At 44.5% G+C, this 22,159-nt stretch overlaps 1 long non-coding RNA gene across 1 annotated transcript in view; it reads left to right on the top strand.

Moving 5' to 3' along the window:
* The window catches only part of LOC137503787 (uncharacterized), a 105,277-nt gene extending 99,306 nt beyond the window's left edge, over nucleotides 1-5,971 (top strand). The window contains exon 8 of the long non-coding RNA XR_011019331.1: nucleotides 5,922-5,971. This is a non-coding gene — a long non-coding RNA (uncharacterized lncRNA). The remainder of the gene's footprint in view (nucleotides 1-5,921) is intronic.
* Nucleotides 5,972-22,159: the final 16,188 nt, after the last annotated feature.

Below are 22,159 nucleotides of genomic sequence, written 5' to 3'. Positions count from 1 at the left end.
GAGAATTTAAATTGTTCAACATTTCAAGTTATCCTTTGTCATATTTTTTGTTTCATAATGTGCCAAGTGTTTTCAAAGGGTGACCGTCCTGGACTGCAGGCAAGCCAGTTTCGGTTTTTCAGACTCTAGTACTGCAGAGCCATGCTGTTGTAATTCCTTGCAGAATGTAGTTTTGCATTGTCTTGTGGCTTGCACACAGCACGTGCACTTTCTGCTGAAGCTGGGCATGAGAGGAGATCAGTCTTGGGCATGCCCTGTCCTGCACACTCGCTCTCAGCTCTCTGTGCCAGGACGAGTAAAGAATTTATAGAGACGCACAGGGAGCCAGCTATGATGGATGACAGGGGACGTAAGTGGGTGGAACAAAAAGGAAGAACTCTGCCTCTTCCTTTTCCTGCCTTTTCGCATTTATTGTCAAAGAATTACCAGACAGTATCGCGAAGACATCGGCGGCTGCAGCATACTAATGAAAGCACGGAGAGGTACTGGTATGTCTGCATTTAAGGGACATACCTAGGTAAGCAGTTTACTTTACATGACTTTAGGACTTCTTTTAAGGAATTCATACATAAAACTATACTTTAAGACCATTTTAGCTGATCACTACACAAAATATATATTTTCAGGATGTTTAGGCACTGTTGCCAAATCATTATAATCCAACCATAACTATAACGATCTTTATTTGTAGACAACCAACTAAAAACAGTTTGCTGGAACAAAGCCACAGGCTTTTTTTCAGCTGACATTTTGTTTTTCAAAGATGGTAGCCTGTCTATAGATGCTTGTTGGTTTACCACGTGCACACCAAAGTTTCAAGTCTATGGCGACCTTTAGGGTTAAGTACAACATTTTCCTAATTTCCGCACACCTATGAAGTGGAAACTGTAGAAGTAAATAGAAGTCTATCCGCGGGTCAGTTAGCCATTAGCTTTGTTTACTAATCAGTCTTGTTAATAAGCTGAATCTTATTTGCAGTTTAAACTTTTATTTTAACCAGTTAAGGGCAAGCCTTCTTATTAAAATGTCCTGGTTGAGCCTGTTAACGGCCACAGGACGTTTTAATAAGTTGCTTGCTTCTGCTGCCACTGTGCACGCATGTGCGTTCCCCTCCCCCCCCCCCACTACCCGTTAGGACACTGCTTTCCGTGATTGGGGAAGAGGAACGAGCGCTCCTCTACCCAATCACGATACCTGAAATGAATGCACATGACCCTGTCCATTCATAAAACAGGAAGAAGTCAGAGACAGTAAAATGTAAAAAAAAAAAAAAGTGAACACTTCCTATAAAACATATACAGTATTGTCGCCATACATTGTGATAGGGATATAATTTAAATGGTTTAATAATCGGGACAAATGGGCAAGTAAAACGTGTGGGCTTTATCCACAGAAGAACGCTTTATTATTACTATATTAACTATAATGGCCGAAAAACTGAGAAATAATTATTTTATTTTTTTTTCTATTTTTTTTCCATTTTTTTTGCAGTTAAAATGCATTTAGAATAAAACAAATACTTAGCAAATGTACTACCCACAGAAAGCCTAATTGGGGGTGAAAAAAACAAGGTATAGATCATTTTGTTGTGATAAGTAGTAATAAAGTTATTGGTGAATGAAAGGGAAGTGCACTAAAAGGTGAAAATTGCTCTGGTCCGTTTGGGTAAAAACCTCTTGGAGGTGAACTGGTAAAGTAACCTTGTCACTTTTGCTTAGTTTACAAAGTGACACCATTAATTACAGGGAGAGTAGGACCTGATATAGGTACAATTCTTCTTGCTGCAAATGATGCATGGATTCAGGAGTTTGACAAATATTCAATTCATTGCCTTTGCTGACTAAGCACAACCTGTTCTTTGATGTCACTGCAGTTTATTGCACCTAAAAGTCCAAGACACACTAGATTAAAGTCGGCTGAGGCAGCCAATAATGACCGCCTCTGCCGTCAATCCAATGCATGTACAGCAGTCCTCAACTCCCGATCTGCCAGAATGACGACCGATAACTTTATCCTCTCCGATCACCCCATCCACCATGCATACCTCCCAACTTTTTGAGATGAGGAAAAGGGACACTTAAGCCACGCCCCGCCACACCCCTGGCCACGCCCTCACCACGCCTCTAGTCACGCATACCATAAAGATTTCATAAGAAACATATGTTGTTTTAGAATTCAAACCACACTGGTTCTTTCTATCCTGGTTAATTTTCCTTCATAGTAACAGTTTAAAATTAGTAATAGATCAATTTAAAGGTTGGGAATAAAGTTTAGAGTCAATCAAACACATTTTTAGTATAGAAATATATATATTTACATAGAAAGAGGGACAAAGTCCTGAAAGAGGGACACATGAGGGTGAAAGAGGGACAGAGGGACAGGGCTCCCAAAAAGGGACTGTCCCTCCGAAAAAGGGACAGTTGGGAGCTATGACCATGTGATGTCACACCTGTGCCATTCCATTGGTCCTGCCCCCCGCATTGCAACAGAACATGTTGTTAGTCTGTAAGCTAACTGTGCGTCTGTACAGTCTCCTCCCAGCAATGTCGCCTGAGGGATTGGATTCTGGTCCCTGTCAGGTGACATCCATCTAGCATGTGTACGGGCCTTATAGTCTGGGTCACCCACGGTATGTGATGCACCAGCCCTGGGCAGGCTAACTGATGAAAAATAAAGAATCATAAGCTTGAAACTAAGCTTAGGTACTGTTTTCTTTTTCAAGCAAACTATAAGTTCATTGTAAGTGCTTTATTTAAGCATACCTCCCAACGTTTTGAGATAAGAAAGAGGGACACTTAAAGAGGAAGAGGTTGCGGAAATCTTACAATTTAAAACACAAATAAGAAGTCCATTTCTCCTAGAGTAAAATGAGCCATAAATTACTTTTCTCCTATGCTGCTGTCACTTACAGTAAGTAGTAGAAATCGGACTTTATCAACAGATTTTGGACTAGCCCATCTTCTCATTGGGGGTTCTCAGGATTTTCTTTATTTTTAAAAGCACTTAGTAAATGGCAGTTGCTCCGTCCAAATGCTGAAATAATGTGCAGCGAGCAGGGAGGCTGGCCAGCATCGTTGTATTAATCATTTTCAGGGAGTGTCTTTATAAAGAATAAAGGCCATGCTGAGAATCCCCTATAGAGAAATGGACTAGTGCAAAAGCTGTCGGTAATGTCTGATTTCTACTACCTACTGTAAGTGACAGCAACATAGGAGAAAAATAATGTTTGGCTCATTTTACTCTGAGAGAAAAGTACTTCTTATTTATATGTGTTTTAAATTTTAAGATTTTCGCGATGGTTCCTCTTTAAGCCATGCCCCTGCCAAGCCCCTAATCACGCCCCCAGCACAGCCCTAGTCATGCATACCATAAAGATTTCAAAAGAAAAATATGTTGTTTTATAATTCAAACCACGCAGAACTTTTCTATCCTTGGCCATTTTCCTTAATATTATCATTTAAAAATAAGAAATATATCAATGTAAAGGATGGGGTTTACGTTTTGAATCAAACACATTTTTCAGTAGATAAAATACATATATTTACATAGATCTGTACATGAGTCCAGAAACATAAACACGTGAGAAAGAAAGAGGGACAGAGGGATTAGGTTCCCAAAGAGGGACTGTCCCTCCAAAAGAGGGACAGTTGGGTGTGCTAAAGGAAAATATAACATAGAACTTAGCGCTTGATTCATTAACCACTTTAGCCTTCAGTGTCGTTTCACCTTATGCATCCGAGCAACTTTAACCTCCCATTCATTCGCCAATAACTTTATCACTACTTATCACAATGAAATGATCTATATCTTGCTTTTTCCGCCACCATTTAGGCTTTCTTTGGGTGGTACATTTTGCAAAGAATTATTTATTATAAATCCATTTTAACAGGAAAATTAAGAAAAAAATGGAAAAAATTAATTATTTCTCAGTTTTCTCCCTTATAGTTCTAAAATAATACATGCCACCGTCATTAAAACCCATGTATTTTATTTTCCCATTTGTCCTAGTTATTACACCATTTAAGTTAGTTCCTCTGCAATGCGGAAGTAATGAGTGGATGGGACAGAAGGGAATTTGTGAAAGACGGAGCCGCCTTGTTGACGGTGTCGGTCTTTCATACAGGGACTTAGATCAATCAATGGGAACTTTGTTCCCATTCATTGATCTCCAGGCTAACGGAATGTGGCGGGAGCGTGCGCACCAGGTAGCAGCAGCAGTGTAGCCTATCTGGACTGATATGTCCGTCCAGATAGAATTAAGTGGTTAAGCTGCACTGTTAAGCAGCGCACCTTAATGTGAAGGAGCAGCCGGTAATGCATGCCTTACATAGCAGCTTGCTATGTAAAGAGCATGCCTTTCTTAGATAGGAGCATGCCTTCCTTAGGAGCGCGCGTCGATCCTGCAAAACACGACCCCAGGACTGCACGCCAATCGGCGATAGGCGGTCCTGGGGCTGCCGCGCGTCCATGCCAATTGGCGTGGAGCAGTCCTGTAGTGGTTAAAACTGGGCTGCATTAATGGCAGAAGTTCAGAATATAAATTAACTGGTCATAATTTATGATTTAAGTTGGCTGGTCATGGAGCACCTTCCAGGAGGAGAGGTAAGGGGGAAGGACAATGTGCTCAGCCAAGGTTATATGGCACTCTGCAACACATTGGGGATGAACAGGGAGGCTACACACATGCTAGATGCTCAGGCAATGATGGCCCTGCCCATCTGACTCTGCCAAGAGCCAGCTAGCATGTATACGAAGACTTACAGGTCAGTCACATGAATAAACTATTTTCCATGATACCTGCTATATGAGAAATTGTAATAAAAACACAAACACTGGTGCACATGACAGAAGGGGGCCCACCCGGGACCCCCAAACCCACATACAACACCAAGAGGGGGAGCGCATGTTAGCACGTGCGTCTCTTGTGGTTTGCATTCAGCATTTAGAGGCAGTGTGGCTGAACCCCCTGGTGGTGTAACATGTAACACATGTAACTATAGTCAGCTTCTGTAACAATTCTACATGAATAGGATGGCCGTCAGGGTAGAGTGTCAGCTTCCTGGCCCAGAACTTTTTGTTCCTAAAAGCAGATGCCATCTTAATATAGGTTTAAAATTCCTAAGCTTTGGCAGTGTTGAAATGCCTTTTATTTTACATACTTTGAATCAACAACATCGTTATATGCAAATTAAAGGATTTGAGGAGTCAGAGTTGAAGGAATCATAAACTGAGGAGTCGGATGATTTTTGTACCAACTCAGCCCTGGTCCCATCACTAAATCCTCCAATTACGTCTTCTCAGAGTTATCTCAGATGAGTATGTTACAGGTAGATAGGATCTTTATTTTAGAATCATTGTTTTTTACACAATTAAAGGACATCTGAGCTGAAGGGGAGAAGATTAGATTTATTTAGCTGGGGCTTCTTCCAGTCCCGAGCAGTCTATCTGATCCCTTGGTGTAGTTCTGTTGTCCTCCAGTGCACCGCTAGCCCCTCCAAAAGATCTACCTCAGCTGTGGTCCCAGGATACTGTGCATGTGCAGGTGCATCTGTGTGCCTCTCTCGATCGCGATGCCATGTCAAGGACCGTTTTGCGCTTGGACAAACACTCTGTTTCCTGCAACATTAATGATAGTGGAATATATATACTGTATATATATATATATTATATATACATACATTCACAGACACACGCACACACGCACACGCAATCAACATTTATGTATTCAATTAACAACTAGTGGACATTCTTTTGCATGAAGCAGACAACCATGGCTTGCCATAATTAACCATACACTGACAGATGTATGGTTTATTACAGCATGCCATGGTTGTCTGGTTCTTGTAGATATGTGATAGCACTTCCATGGGCATGGCTATGGATTTGTGTTGGTGTTTACAACTCTACTCTTTCATTCTCAGACATTCTTTTGCATAAGATGAAAAGAAGACAAGAATCCCCTTCTCCAATGAAAAGATAGGTAGGTGCGCTTCTCCATCCTACCAGTTACCAGCAGAAACCACAGCAATATAGTATTACATGAAATGTATCCTGCCAAGAGGAAATGATAAACATATTCTCTGCAAGAAGTAAATATGTTGGATTGTTTAGTGTTGTCACATTATTTGAATGGCAACAGCTATTATTAGGTGAGTCTATGTTTTCTTATACGCTTTACAGCGAAATGCTTTAACCCTAAAGAAAACAGAAAAACTAGCATTACTGGAGATAAGATGCTATCTTATGTCAGGATCGGTCACAAAGGACAACAAATATTTGCTTGAATCACTGGATGCATATTGTCCTTGTGGTCACAGAGCTTGGCAGTGAATCTACCACCTGTTCTAACAACTGCACAACATTATTGGTAAAGCCGATCTGCGGGGTGAGATAAGCAAGTCAAGACTTAAAGGAACACAGACCACAAACATTTGTTTCCCTTATTTGATCATAATCCAAAATAATAATAATTTGTTAGCAGAGAGCAATGCATATGTGATAAATAGTTTAATAAGATCCCTCCACAAAGATTTTCTAAAGATAGTAATTGTATATTTCCCATCTGTCACTACTCTCCTGCATAACTAAACATTCCATCAGCTAAAAACAATACCCCTTTGTTTATGCCTCTTTCACAGGGGACATTGAAGGCAGTGAGTTCACTGTCTGTCAGCTGCTCCCTTGCAGAAGCTGGGTGCTTGCTTGCTAGCACTAAATTCTGGGAGTGAAGAGGTGGCCTGGTCCCCCATGGGATCACAACCGTGCTCAGAAGCAACATGTTTGGGTTCTCTGCCCCCGGGTAGCACCACTGTCTGCCAAGCGCTGACACACGTCACGTTACAAACACTGCCAATTGGCTGCATTTAAATCATCCCCTAACAACGCTTATTGCCAGCAGCAGGGTGGCTAAACTGCCTGACAAGCTTGCAGTTCTACCTCTTATGTGAAAGAGGCTTTACAAACATAATTGCAAAAGTTGCATCACAAATAAGCACTCTTGGGATAGTGTTTACCATGTATAATGCAGAAAGAAAGTTTCTATCCATAGATTCCAGTCCAAATCTCAATTATCAGGGTACATTTTATTTAGAGGATATGGCCTACAATCAATGAAACACAATATTAATTTGAAAACACACACACATAGGGTGGCAGTGGGTCACTGTACATAATTGTGTAAAAAAAAGGATACCCATATCTACATATCAATATAAATATATGCTCAATACATCACAAGTTCTGGAAAAACTACTGTGTAGGTCTTACGCTATAAAATCATATAAATGAATCCATGACAACCAATGTAATGATAAAGTGTAGGTGTTTGGATCACAAATTACATTCAGATAGTGTAAAAAGAAATGTGTATTATGCTGGGAATAAACGATGCGTTTCTCCGCTCGATTCTCTTATCTTTTATCATTCACTTCTATGAGAAATCCATCAGAAAAAACAATCGAAAATAAGATCGGACATGTCGGAAATTATCTATGGAACCATCTATCTGCTGAAAAAAATGTATGGTGAATTCCCAGCATTAGGGTGCTTCATGCTTATCAAAGTACTAAGATCAATTGAATATCTGGTGTAAAGTGCCTGTGTGGATTGCTGTAACCGCCTCTTCACCTAACTAGTGTCACAACTTACACTAGTTAGTCCTGCAGCCTAATGGCCTTATCAAACAAATGGAGTGATGTATTATATGATCTTTGTGGCCAGAACACATATTACGTGTATTTTGACTATGCAAAATAGTGCATTTTTTTTTTCAAACTAAAATCTCTGCTTTTAGCCACTTAAAGTGGACCTGAACTCAGAACTCCTCTCTGCTCTAAAAGATACCCAACAGCATAATAACCTTTAATGGCAAAGTTATGTCAATGTGAAAGGCCTACCTGCCGCTGTTCACAAGGCTAATCTGAGCAGGATCGCATCTTTCATTTCTCAAACTAAGCTGCACCGGCTCCGCAATTCAGGCCGTTTGTTTTTCCTGCCCCGGAAGTATTATGGGCATAACTGTAGCTAAACTTCCCTGTTCCTTTACGTTGAATGCTAGGGGATGTTGCTCTGCAAAACGTGCTTCCATACATTGAGGTACGGCTGCACACGCGTACTGAGCCGCTGGAGGAGGGTTTGAGCTTGCTTCGTCACTAGCAAGCCAAACCCTCCACTTCTGCCGACGCCGATAAAACACGCCCACTCCCTTCAGCCGCCGCCTCGCCACGTACGCGCTCCCAGCACATTTCCTCCATGCATGAAACACGCAGGCAGACGGAGGCTGATACATTTTTGGATTAATTTGACTTATTCCCAATTTTTTAATCACAGGAAGTAAAAAATATTCTTAAAAAAACGGCTGGGAGGAGTGGGCGAGTTTGATGGGCGGCGGCAGAAGTGGAGGGTTTGGCTTGCAAGTGACGAAGCAAGCTCAAATCCTCCTCCGGCGGCTCAGTACGCGTGCGCAGCAAAACTCTCTGCGCCAGCATCCTCTCAGCTTCAATAGTAACACTGCGCCTGCGTTGCCAATGCAGTTCCGAGTCCCAGAGGAGCCCAACCTCAAGGTCAGGTCCCCGACCTGAGCTTACCATGCCAAATTGATACATTTATCAGGGGAATGGAGGGCACGGTCCAGCTCAAAAAAAGGTTAGTAACACGCAGGCATGCGTGTTTCACATAACATACTTTGCCTGATGACTCCTTTAAACAAAAACATGTATTTGTTACAGCTGATACAAATCCTAAAATAAATGTGCACAGTTTCTACTTCTGATTCATGGAAGCAGACATATTGTTTACAGCCTATGCTTTCAAATGGGCTTATCTGCTTATCTGACTTATGCTGGGAATACACGTTAAGTTTTTACTTTAGATAGATGGGTTCGATAGATAAATTCCAACCTGTTGGATCTGGTCGATTCTACTTTCGTTTCGATTCTCCTCATTCAAGTGAATGTAATTGATAAGAAAAGATAAGGAATCGAGAGGGGAATCGAGCAGTGAATCGAGAGTAGAATCGATCGAAAGCGAAAACGACGGCAAAAACGAACGCAAAAACGCATTGTGTATTCCCAGCATTAGGCAGTAATGTGACACAGGGAGGATCAAATTACAACTAGTGATTAGACACAAATGAGGGGGAATTAAAAAGGTGAAATTCTCTAAATACATTCAGGCTGCATTTCTCTATGTTTTCCTTCTGTCCTGTGCAAGAGTTTAGGTCCAATTTAAGGACCACTGCTGCCATAATTATTTTTTTTATTAATTTAATTGTTATTTATTTTTATTAAAAAAACATAATTTCCTTTGAAATTATTTCCTCGTCCCTCCCTTCCCCTGACAGCCATTCCCCGCAATTGTCTCTTATAGGCATCAGCCTATGGGAGCGATCTCTCTGTGAGCTGCTCCAGGGGACAGCCGAGTGACAGCGCTGTGGTAGATTGCAGCGCTGTACAACATAAACATACAGCCATTTGTTTTGTTTTTTTAGTCTGTCAGCAACAATCACCACTGGCAGACTGTTTACGGAGCAGAGCTCCATCACTCAAGCGGGGATGCACGCGCATCTGCACGCATGATCCCCTGCAATCTCTTCCACCAGGACTTGAACCCAATAGGCGGTCGTAAGGAGGTTAAATCAGATATACGGATAGTAGTGGTGGCTGGTCTGCAGTATTTGTATGAAAGTGTACAAAGGGTTAACTGATTTTGCTGTTTTATTGGCCACACCCATTTTAGAACATCCAATGTCCCTTATTTATGTCTCCTCATTTAAAAGAGATTGTGCCTAGATTCTGTGTTTTCTATAACTTATGATTCTTGTGGCCAGGGATAATTACAGTGCTCTCTCTCTCAGTACTGTAACCACTGTAAGCATTTGCAAAGCTCTTTAGGTTGTGCATATGGTGCGAGTGGAAGTATATTGTAGCGCCCTTGTGAGGTTAGTTCTGAAGCAGTATCTTGCCCTAGGAAAGGAGCAATAGGATATGTGCTCCCAGGGCCGGATTTACCATAAGGCACTGTAGGCACGTGCCTACAGGCGCCTGATGATGGAAAGGCGGCTTACTCCCCAAGTGCCTCTCTCACTCTTTACTTATGCAGAGCATCAATGCAAGGTTACTCACCCAGCTGACGAGATTTCCCTTCAGCACCGCTAGCTACTTAAAGAGAACCCGAGGCGGGGTTCTTACATCGCAATCCCCATACAGAGGCTGGGTCTGTCTATAGAGCCCAGCCTCTGTTGCTAGTTAGTTTCCCCCAAAGACCCCCCTGCGCGCTGTCAGACCCCATAATACACAGCCGCGGTATGCGGCTGTGTTTACCTCACTAATGTCAGTCTCGGCTGCTCCCCCGCCTCCTGAATCGCTCCGGTCCCCGCCCGCGTCCCTTCCCTCCATTCAGCGGGGAGGGAAGGGACGTGTCGACGTGTCGACAGCGCGGCTGTGTTTTATGGGGTCTGACAGCGCGCAGGAAGGGGGGGTTGGAGGAAACTAACTAGCAACAGAGGCTGGGCTCTATAGACAGACCCAGCCTCTGTATGGGGATTGCGATGTAAGAACCCCGCCTCGGGTTCTCTTTAATACTGAGGGTACCTTTGGCTACCTAATGCTAATAGACACCTGTAGCTACATATGATCGGCTAGGGAAGTAGGGGAAGAGTAACAGCTTGGACAGCCAGCACACCTGTGGTGTGGTTCAGCGGGGTTTGGAGGTTCATGGAGGGCGAAGTCTAGGGTGCCAGGACATCTGTGCCTATAGGCTCCAGTGATGTAAATCCGGGCCTGTGTGCTCCTAATCTTTTGGTAGGTGTATGCACTGTATGCTTGCAAGCTGCATTAGGCTTGTTATAGGGCCAGAGTAAGGACTAATACTTACTAATCCAAAGGAGCCTTTTTGCAGCAGTTTGTGACTACCCAGAATAATGCATTTTTGTGCAAACTAAAACCTCTGCTTTTAAGTTAACTTTTCTGCCTCTTTTAGTCACTTATACTTTCCTAGTGGTTTTGGTTCACCATGAGCTATCTGTATATCGTGAAGTACTGGTCTAAGCCCTAAATAAATACAGCAGCCTCCATAGTCTTCTCACTTTATTTGTCCTTTAATCACTTTACCCCCGGCGGTACGAATTTCTCAGTCCCTTTTTTCCCTCCTAAAAAACCAGGGACGGAGAAATCCGTACCTTCCGCGCTACCGCCGCTTGTGCGCGCGCACCCGCCGCTCATGCACGCCGCCGCCCGCTTGCCCGGAGATCAATGAACAAGAAAATCCATTCCCGTTCGTTGATCTAAGCCCCGCAATAATCTGCTGCTTCTTTCAGAAACAGCGCGATCATTGTGAGTCTCCCAGCCTCCTACTGCTTCCTGTAAGCGTCCTTCCGGTTGCATACAGGTCGCATGTAAACATACTCACTGTGGCCATCTTGTGTCCAAATAGTAAACTACACCCCAATGCATTTTACACATACAAATAAATTGTTTTACATAATAAATTAACTCATTACCTCCCACACTCCCCAGTTTTGTTTTTTTTTGTAATTTTTAAAAAAATATATATATATACAATAAAAAAAAACATAAATAGTTACCTTAGGGACTGAACTTTTTAAATATTTATGTCAAGAGGGTATAACACTGTTACTTTATAAACTACGGGCTTGTAATTAGGGATGGACGCAAAACTGAAAAAAATGCACCTTTATTTCCAAATAAAATATTGGGGCCAAACATTGTGATAGGGACATAATTTAAACGGTTTTATAATCGGGAATAATGGGCAAATAAATTTCATGGGTTTTAATTACAGTAGCATGCATTATTTAAAAACTATAATGGCCGAAAACTGAAAATAATAATTTTTTCCCACATTTTTTTCTTATTTTCCCCATTAAAACACATTTAGAATAAAATAATTCTTGGCATAATGTCCCACCTAAAGAAAGCCTAATTGGTGGCGGAAAAAACAAGATATAGTTCATTTCATTGCGATAAGACGAATGAATGGACGGAGCGCTGAAAGGTGAAAATTGCTCTGGTGGTCAGGGGGTAAAACCCCTCAGCGGTGAAGTGGTTAAAGAGAATCTGTGCTGTCCGATTTGTACAATAAAAAACATGCCAATCAAGTCACTGTGATCTCCTGGATTCCTCTTTGCCGTTTCCGCCACAATCCTGGCTTTTAATCGCCAGTTTTAGGCAGTGTTTACAAACAAAACACATGGCCGCTATCTAGGAAGTGACGTATGTGTATATATGTATATATATATACAGTGGAGGAAATAATTATTTGACCCCTCACTGATTTTGTAAGTTTGTCCAATGACAAAGAAATGAAAAGTCTCAGAACAGTATCATTTCAATGGTAGGTTTATTTTAACAGTGGCAGATAGCACATCAAAAGGAAAATCGAAAAAAATAACCTTAAATAAAAGATAGCAACTGATTTGCATTTCATTGAGTGAAATAAGTTTTTGAACCCCTACCAATCATTAAGAGTTCTGGCTCCCACAGAGTGGTTAGACACTTCTACTCAATTAGTCACCCTCATTAAGGACACCTGTCTTAACTAGTCACCTGTATAAAAGACACCTGTCCACAGAATCAATCAATCAAGCAGACTCCAAACTCTCCAACATGGGAAAGACCAAAGAGCTGTCCAAGGATGTCAGAGACAAAATTGTAGACCTGCACAAGGCTGGAATGGGCTACAAAACCATTAGCAAGAAGCTGGGAGAGAAGGTGACAACTGTTGGTGCGATTGTTCGAAAATGGAAGGAGCACAAAATGACCATCAATTGACCTCGCTCTGGGGCTCCATGCAAGATCTCACCTCGTGGGGTGTCAATGGTTCTGAGAAAGGTGAAAAAGCATCCTAAAACTACACGGGAGGAGTTAGTGAATGACCTCAAATTAGCAGGGACCACAGTCACCAAGAAAACCATTGGAAACACATTACACCGCAATGGATTAAAATCCTGCAGGGCTCGCAAGGTCCCCCTGCTCAAGAAGGCACATGTGCAGGCCCGTTTGAAGTTTGCCAATGAACACCTCTGGGAGAAGGTGCTGTGGTCTGATGAGACCAAAATAGAGCTCTTTGGCATTAACTCAACTCGCTGTGTTTGGAGGAAGAAAAATGCTGCCTATGACCCCCAAAACACCGTCCCCACCGTCAAGCATGGGGGTGGAAACATTTTGCTTTGGGGGTGTTTTTCTGCTAAGGACACAGGACAACTTAATCGCATTAACGGGAAAATGGACGGAGCCATGTATCGTGAAATCCTGAACGACAACCTCCTTCCCTCTGCCAGGAAACTGAAAATGGGTCGTGGATGGGTGTTCCAGCACGACAATGACCCAAAACATACAGCAAAAGCAACAAAGGAGTGGCTCAAGAAGAAGCACATTAAGGTCATGGAGTGGCCTAGTCAGTCTCCGGACCTTAATCCAATAGAAAACCTATGGAGGGAGCTCAAGCTCAGAGTTGCACAGAGACAGCCTCGAAACCTTAGGGCAGTGGTTCCCAACCTTTTCCAGGTCGTGACACATCACGACAAACATTCAGATATCCGGGACACGTCACATCATGCCAAACATTCAGATATACATGACACGTCCCGTATAGAGTTGGGCGAACAGTTCGGCTGTGTTAGCCGAACTGCAGCCGAACTGTTCGGCTGCCCAACCTGTCATTTTGATGTGGCTCTTACTACTTCCGGGTCGCAATGACCCGGAGTAGTACGTCTGCGCTGGCCCGGCGGAGCGCATCCTAGATCGCGCTCCCGTTGCCGGGCACTCTCTGCGCATGTGTGTGACATCACTCATGACGTCACACACATGCGCAGAGAGTGCCCGGCAACGGGAGCGCGATCTAGGACGCACTCCGCCGGGCCAGCGCAGACGTACTACTCCGGGTCATTGCGACCCGGAAGTAGTAAGAGCCACATCAAAATGACAGGTTGGGCAGCAGAACAGTTCGGCTGCAGTTCGGCTAACACAGCCGAACTGTTCGCCCAACTCTAGTCCCGTATGATAGAAAAGAGGGGCTCAGTAACAATCTGATGATGCTGCAGGCACAATGAGGGGCTCAGTAACAATCTGCTGATACTGCAGGCACAATGAGGGGCTCAGTAACAATCTGCTGATACTGCAGGCACAATGAGGGGCTCAGTAACAATCTGCTGATACTGCAGGCACAATGAGGGGCTCAGTAACAATCTGCGGATGCTGCAGGCACAATGAGGGGCTCAGTAACAATCTGCTGATACTGCAGGCACAATGAGGGGCTCAGTAACAATCTGCTGATGCTGCAGGCACAATGAGGGGCTCAGTGACAATCTGCTGATACTGCAGGCACAATGAGGGGCTCAGTAACAATGTGCTGATGCAGCAGGCACAATGAGGGGCTCAGTAACAATGTGCTGATGCTGCAGGCACAATGAGGGGCTCAGTAACAATGTGCTGATGCTGTAGGCACAATGAGGGGCTCAGTAACAATCTGCTGATTCTGCAGGCACAATGAGGGGCTCAGTAACAATGTGCTGATGCTGCAGGCACAATGAGGGGCTCAGTAACAATGTGCTGATGCTGCAGGCACAATGAGGGGCTCAGTAACAATGTGCTGATGCTGTAGGCACAATGAGGGGCTCAGTAACAATCTGCTGATGCTGCAGGCACAATGAGGGGCTCAGTAACAATGTGCTGATGCAGCAGGCACAATGAGGGGCTCAGTAACAATGTGCTGATGCTGCAGGCACAATGAGGGGCTCAGTAACAATGTGCTGATGCTGTAGGCACAATGAGGGGCTCAGTAACAATCTGCTGATGCTGCAGGCACAATGAGGGGCTCAGTAACAATCTGCGGATGCTGCAGGCACAATGAGGGGCTCAGTAACAATCTGCTGATACTGCAGGCACAATGAGGGGTTCAGTAACAATGTGCTGATTCTGCAGGCACAATGAGGGGCTCAGTAACAATCTGCTGATGCTGCAGGTACAATGAGGGGCTCAGTAACAATGTGCTGATGCTGCAGGCACAATAAGGGGCTCAGTGACAATATGCTGATGCTGCAGGCACAATGAGGGGCTTAGTGACAATCTGCTGGTGCTGCAGGCACAATGAGGGGCTCAGTGACAATCTGCTGGTGCTGCAGGCACAATGAGGGGATCAGTGACAATCTACTGATGCTGCAGGCACAATGAAGGGCTCAGTAACAATCTGCTGATGCTGCAGGCACAATGAGGGGCTCAGTGACAATCTGCTGGTGCTGCAGGCACAATGAGGGGCTCAGTGAGACAATATGCTGATGCTGCAGGCACAATGAGGGGCTCAGTAACAATCTGCTGGTGCTGCAGGTACAATGAGGGGCTCAGTGACAATCTACTGATGCTGCAGGCACAATGAGGGGCTCAGAAACAATCTGCTGATGCTGCAGGCACAACGAGGGGCTCAGTGACAATCTGCTGGTGCTGCAGGCACAACGAGGGGCTCAGTGACAATCTGCTGGTGCTGCAGGTACAATGAGGGGCTCAGTAACAATCTGCTGATGCTGCAGGCACAATGAGGGGCTCAGAAACAATCTGCTGATGCTGCAGTGCCCCAGTATAGCTAGTATAGTGCCCCAGTATAGTGCCCAAGTATAGCCAGAATAGTGCCCCAGTATAGCCAGAATAGTGCCCCAGTATAGCCAGAATAGTGCCCCAGTATAGCCAATATAGTGCCCCAGGATAGCCAGTATAGTGCCCCAGGATAGCCAGTATAGTGCCCCAGGATAGCTAGTATAGTGCTCCAGTATAGCCAGTATATTGCCCCAGGATAGCTAGTATAGTGCCCCAGGATAGCCAGTATAGTGCCCCAGGATAGCCAGTATAGTGCCCCAGGATAGCTACTATAGTGCCCCAGTATAGCCAGTATATTGCCCCAGGATAGCTAGTATAGTGCCCCAGGATAGCTAGTATAGTGCCCCAGGATAGCCAGTATGGTGCCCCAGGATAGCTAGTATAGTGCCCCAGTATAGCCAGTATAGTGCCCCAGGATAGCTAGTATAGTGCCCCAGTATAGCCAGTATAGTGCCCCAGGATAGCTAGTATAGTGCCCCAGTATAGTGCCCCAGGATAGCCAGTATAGTGCACCAGGATAGCTAGTATAGTGCCTCAGTATAGCGCCCCAGGAAGGGAAGAGGACAGTCCTGCGGCCCAACTGGGAGCGTCCCGCGAACCACAGGCAGGTTGGGGATCCCCGCCCTAACTCACCCCTCCATAGCCACCACTCCGCCCCTTCTTCTCCTCCCTGAGCCACTCATTCGCACCGTGGCTCCGTCCTCGATGCGCTGCCTCCGCCCTCTGCCTGTAGTTAGTGCACATCTACAAGAAAATGGCCGCCGCATGTCTGCAAATGTGAACGGCGGCGGCCATTTTCTTGTAGCCCTGAGAAGAGAGATCTGCGGGGGAGACGAGCAGGGGGAGCAGAGAGCGGCGACACATAGCTGGTGCTGCCGCGACACATGAATGTGTCGCGGCACACCGGTTGGGAACCTCTGTCTTAGGGATTTAGAGATGATCTGCAAAGAGGAGTGGACCAACATTCCTCCTAAAATGTGTGCAAACTTGGTCATCAATTACAAGAAACGTTTGACCTCTGTGCTTGCAAACAAGGGTTTTTCCACTAAGTATTAAGTCTTTTATTGTTAGAGGGTTCAAAAACTTATTTCACTCAATGAAATGCAAATCAGTTGCTATCTTTTATTTAAGGTTATTTTTTCGATTTTCCTTTTGATGTGCTATCTGCCACTGTTAAAATAAACCTACCATTGAAATCATACTGTTCTGAGACTTTTCATTTCTTTGTCATTGGACAAACTTACAAAATCAGTGAGGGGTCAAATAATTATTTCCTCCACTGTATATATATATATATATATATATATATATATATAATCATGTTACAGTATACTACAAGTTATTATTACCAGTGAATTATCTGCACTCCTGTCAGGGATTCTCATAGTTTCTCAGCATGACAAGCTGAAACAGAGAGCAGAGGCCTGTTTGTGAGGGATAAACACACACACACACACACACACACACACACACACACACACACACACACACACACACACACACACACACACACACACACACACACACACACACACACACACACACACACACACACACACACACACACACACACTGCAGGGGGCATGCATAACTTCTCCCTATCACAGCAGAGGCAGCATTCCTCTCTGTGTCGACAAAGCCTAACAAAGAAAAGAAGATTAGTTATATTACAGAGTCAGTGCAACTAGAAAAGGCTGCAGTAATCCAGAACACATTAGAACAGGTATAGGAACTTATAGGATAGAAGAAATAAAGCTGAAAAGTTTGTTACAGAGTCTCTTTAAGTGAGCAAAAATCTTTCTTCCTTAAAGAGGAACTCCAGCCTAAACAAACATACTGTCATTAAGTTACATTAGTTATGTTAATTTAAATAGATAGGTAATATAATCTCTTACCCACCCTGTTTTAAATGAACAGGAAAATGTTTGATTTCATGATGGCAGCCATCTTTTTGGTTGAAAGGAGGTGACAGGGAGCATGAGACACAGTTCCAACTGTCCTGTGTGCTGATCACCCCTCCCAGTTGCTAGGCAACGTGAATAACTACATAGGAAATCCCATCATGCTTTGCACAGCATCAGGGAAAAACCGCCAGGGCAGATTTCTGTGATGGGGCGGAGCTTGGCTAAAAATGCAGCTAAAAATTATGCTTGGGTAAGAAAAACAAAGTTCTAATGCTGTGAAACTGTTTAAGAAACACCAAGCCTTTTCAGTTCTGCTCAGCAGATTTTTAGTCCGGAGGTTCACTTTAAAGGGAACCTAATGCTAGGTACACACCATACAATTTTCTGTTAGATTCTTCTGTTAGATTTACCTACAACATGGAAAAAAGCTATCTGGCAGGTAAATCTAAGAGAAAATCTAGAAAATCTATAAAGAGAATTGTATGGTGTGTACCTAGCATTAAGCCCAATCTACATGATACGATTCTTTGTGCGATTCGATTACGATTCTATTTATGGTCCGATTAAATCCGACATGTCCGATCGGGATTCGATTCAGTTCGATTAGCCATTGCAAAACAATGGCAAATCGAATTGAATCGAATCCCGATCGGACATGTCGGATTTAATCGGACCGTAAATAGAATCGTAATCGAATCGCACAAAGAATCGTGGCTGATTGTGTAATGGTTAAGGGCTCTGCCTCTGACACAGGAGACCAGGGTTCGAATCTCGGCTCTGCCTGTTCAGTAAGCCAGCACTAATTCAGTAGGAGACCTTTGGCAAGTCTCCCTTACACTGCTACTGCCAATAGAGCGCGCCCTAGTCGCTGCTGCTCTGCTCTGGCGCTTTGAGTCCGCAAGGAGAAAAGCGCAATATAAATGTTATTTGTCTTGTCTTGTATCATGTAGATGGGGCTTAAAGCGAGAGGGAAATAGAGGTTGCCATATTTAACCACCTTAGCGGTATGGACGAGCTCAGCTCGTCCATTACCGCCAGAGGGTGCCGTTCAGGCCCTGCTGGGGCGATTTTGATAAAATAAAAAGCAGCACACGCAGCCGGCACTTTGCCAGCCGCGTGTGCTACCTGATCGCCGATTCGCCGCGTGCAGCGGCAAAAGAGGGTCCCCCCAGCCGCCCGAGCCCTGCGCAGCCGGAACAAATAGTTCCGGCCAGCGCTAAGGGCTGGATCGGAGGCGGCTGACGTCAGCTGACGTCCATGACGTCACTCCGCTCGTCGCCATGGCGACGAGGAAAGGCAAACAAGGAAGGCTGCTCATTGCAGCCTTCCTTGTTACCCTCCGGCGATCAGAAGAACGCATCCGGAGCGCCCTCTAGTGGGCTTTCATGCAGCCAACAGCTGGCCAGTCACTGCCAGTTGGTGGCCTCTGTACATGCGTGGCCACAGGCCGTGCACCCTGATCGCACTCCCGCAGCTAGGAGCGGTCTGTGCACGTGTAGTAAAGATTTTTGCATACTGCGCAATGCGCAGAGCGCTCCCGGCCTCTGTGAGCATGGTGAGGAGGCGCATGACTACCCAGTTTTGTGGGGGTTGCCGCCGCTTGCTGTAGGGACTAGGACAGACTTCATGGGCAAAGGATGAGTCCAGGGGGCTGCAAGAAGCCCCCAGGTAAGTTAGCCCTTTTTATTTATTTATTTTTTATTGTGCTTTAAGGTTTTCTTTAAGAAGGGAAAATTATTTTCAGTGTTCGTTTTTAACAAGTTGTAATACATAGCCTGTTGCTTAGAAAATATTTGAAAATCTAGCAGATTTTGCTAAACTGAATTTAGCACATAATGAAGTTGCTAAAAAGATCTTGCTACATACATTGGTGAAAAACAAACAAAACAAAACAGTTCAACAGACACTGAGTAAACAAACAACCAGACAGCCGTTATGAAAAATAAGCAATAAAGGAACTATTTTCTTTTAAATGAATGTTGCTAAAAGCATTTCTCAAAGAAAAATAAATGCTTAATAACAATTCCCAGAATTGTTAGATTTTTCTTCCTATTAAAAGCAGATGGTTTCTACAATAAGCGTTTACTGAACAATTCTTTGACATTGTAAATTACATGAGTCCAGCTAGGTTTCAATCATGGCTCTACTGACAGAGGACCAGACAAAGTACAACAGAAACCAAAGACTGGAAATAAACTATGAGATTTTTTGGCAGATAGATGGTTCCATACATAATTTCCGACAGGTCCGATCTGCTTTTCGATCGTTTTTCTGATCGATTTCTCATAGAAGATAATGGAAATCGATCAGAAAATCCTTCGGATGGTAAATCTGCCAAAAAAATCTCATTGTGTATTCCCAGCATTAAGCAGATTAAAGGGATACTTAGGTGACCTGAAAAAAAAAAGTGTTTCACTTACCTGGGGCTTCTAGCAGCCCCCTGCAGGCGCAGGACGCCATTGTGGATGGGAACATGTGCAAGGATATGCGTGGCAAGGGCTGCACAGGTGCGGTATCCCGCCGACTCCAAGTCGGCGAAAACAAAAATAACCCGCGGCGGGGGACCGGAGCATCGGTGAGTGGCTGCACGGGCACAGGATGGCTGCAAGGGGCTGGTAGAAGCCCAAGGTAAGCATAAACTCTTTTTTTTTTTTTTTCAGGTAACTTAAAGTGAACATGAACTGAAAATAAAAAGTCAAAATAACCATACCCAGGTCTGCTTACATCCCGTGTAGTCTACTACTCAATCTCTTTCCCCTCTCCTGCGTCCCTTTTGTCCACTGTGATCAATGGAATTCTCCGTCCTCCATTGTGAAAATGTCTATTACCCCATACCCGCTTCCTGGTCAGCACACTGTTAAACTGTAATATCACCAACTTGGCCATAGGGAAACATGGACATTACCTTGCAGATTCAGTTGTAACTGACAGCTGCTGATATATAACTGACAGCAACGGGTATATTTCAGTTCTGACAAAATACTGTCAGAACTGGAAGGGATCATTGTCAGAAGAAAATGGTGAGCTTCTGAGAGGAACTGACGGTGAGGTTAGTATGTAATATTAATTTGCAGCTACATCATGTGTCTATTTTAAATAATTTTCCTCACTTCAGGTTCCCTTTAAGTATCCTTTTAAGAGATGCCCACTTTAATGGCTTGAAACAAATACCTTGGTAGTATTTGCATCAAATATGCACCAAACTCCACTATATTTTTAGAAAAAAAAAATCTTACTCTATAGATGTATCCAAAGACTCTTCAAATTGTAGAAAGAGATAGGATCATCCAAAAGCATGCTAGGCATGTACCTGGGGCCAAGTAGGTATCAATGGTCCCCGCTGCCATTTCCTTTGACCACTCTCACACCACAGCTTACCAGGAAGACTATCATGGGGAGCCATAGCTACTACCTTGCATTGGGGCCCACTTTGTCTTAAAGGGAAGGTTCAGGGACTGTTGAAAAAAAATAAAAATCCGCATCCACTTACCTGGGGCTTCCTCCAGCCCGTGGCAGGCAGGAGGTGCCCTCGGCGCCGCTCCGCAGGCTCCCGGTGGTCTCCGGTGGCCGACCCGACCTGGCCAGGCCGGGCTTCTTCTGCATTCCAAAATGCGCCTCACAGCGGCGCGCTGACGTCATCGGACGTCCTCCGTGAGGCGCATTTTGGAACGCAGAAGCCCGACCTGGCCTCCGGCCTGGCCAGGTCGGGTCGGGTCGGCCACCGGAGACCACCGGGAGCCTGCGGAGCGGCGCCGAGGGCACCTCCTGCCTGCCACGGGCTGGACGAAGCCCCAGGTAAGTGGATGCGGATTTATTTTTTCAACAGTCCCTGAACCTTCCCTTTAACCCTACTCTGCCTCTATATAGTGACCTAAGGATTATTTGCGGTGCCTTTTTTAGGTACTCTTTACAGACCTGGTGCTGCACTTCCTGGGGCTTCAGTCAGATCTTTGTGTCCTTTGTGATCTAAGTATACCCCATTCATCTCCCTCCTGTTTCTAGATTAACCCTTTCCACTCGTATGTTCCGCATAGCGGGACATTGCAAATTTCCCATTCCTGTCGTATGTCCCGCTATGTGGGACATTATTTCAGGGGCGGTTTGCAGGCATATCTGGCCTCCAGCAAAGCCCGATCTAAGTCCCCATGTTTAGTGAGCATTTAAGACTACATGCCCACACTGATGGTACCCCCCTCCCCTAAACCGGAAGTGCGCGGTCAGCGCTGGCAGGAAGTGGCAGAATCAATTCTGCATTTCTGTTGCTGATTGTAGCTGCTTCTCTGCAGGGTGTTTTTTGCAGTTTCCTGGCAGATTACTTTTTCCACAATCCTTGCTGATCCCTTGCAGGTTCTTTCTTGCAGATTCCTGGCAGATCCCTTGCAGGTTCCAGGTTATTTATTGAAGAATCCTTGCAGATTCCTTACAGAGTGGAGCAATGGCATCCTCTGCAGCAGGTAAAAAAAAAAATCACAGCGGCTGAGGTGGTACAGCGGATTATGGAGGACAGCAGCACAGAATCAGATGTGCAGGATTCTGGTGATGACAGTCACTATACTGTCACTGATGATGATGATTATTATTGCTACAGTGATGACTCTGATATTGATGAGGCTGATGAAGGTGGGGAAGCTGCTGAAAGTGGGGAGGGTG

The sequence above is a fragment of the Hyperolius riggenbachi genome, chromosome 4 (genome assembly GCF_040937935.1).
Source record: "Hyperolius riggenbachi isolate aHypRig1 chromosome 4, aHypRig1.pri, whole genome shotgun sequence".
NCBI classification, from domain to species: Eukaryota; Metazoa; Chordata; class Amphibia; order Anura; family Hyperoliidae; genus Hyperolius; species Hyperolius riggenbachi.
Note: the sequence above shows the minus strand (reverse complement) of the source record. Positions and strands in the feature narration are given on the sequence as shown.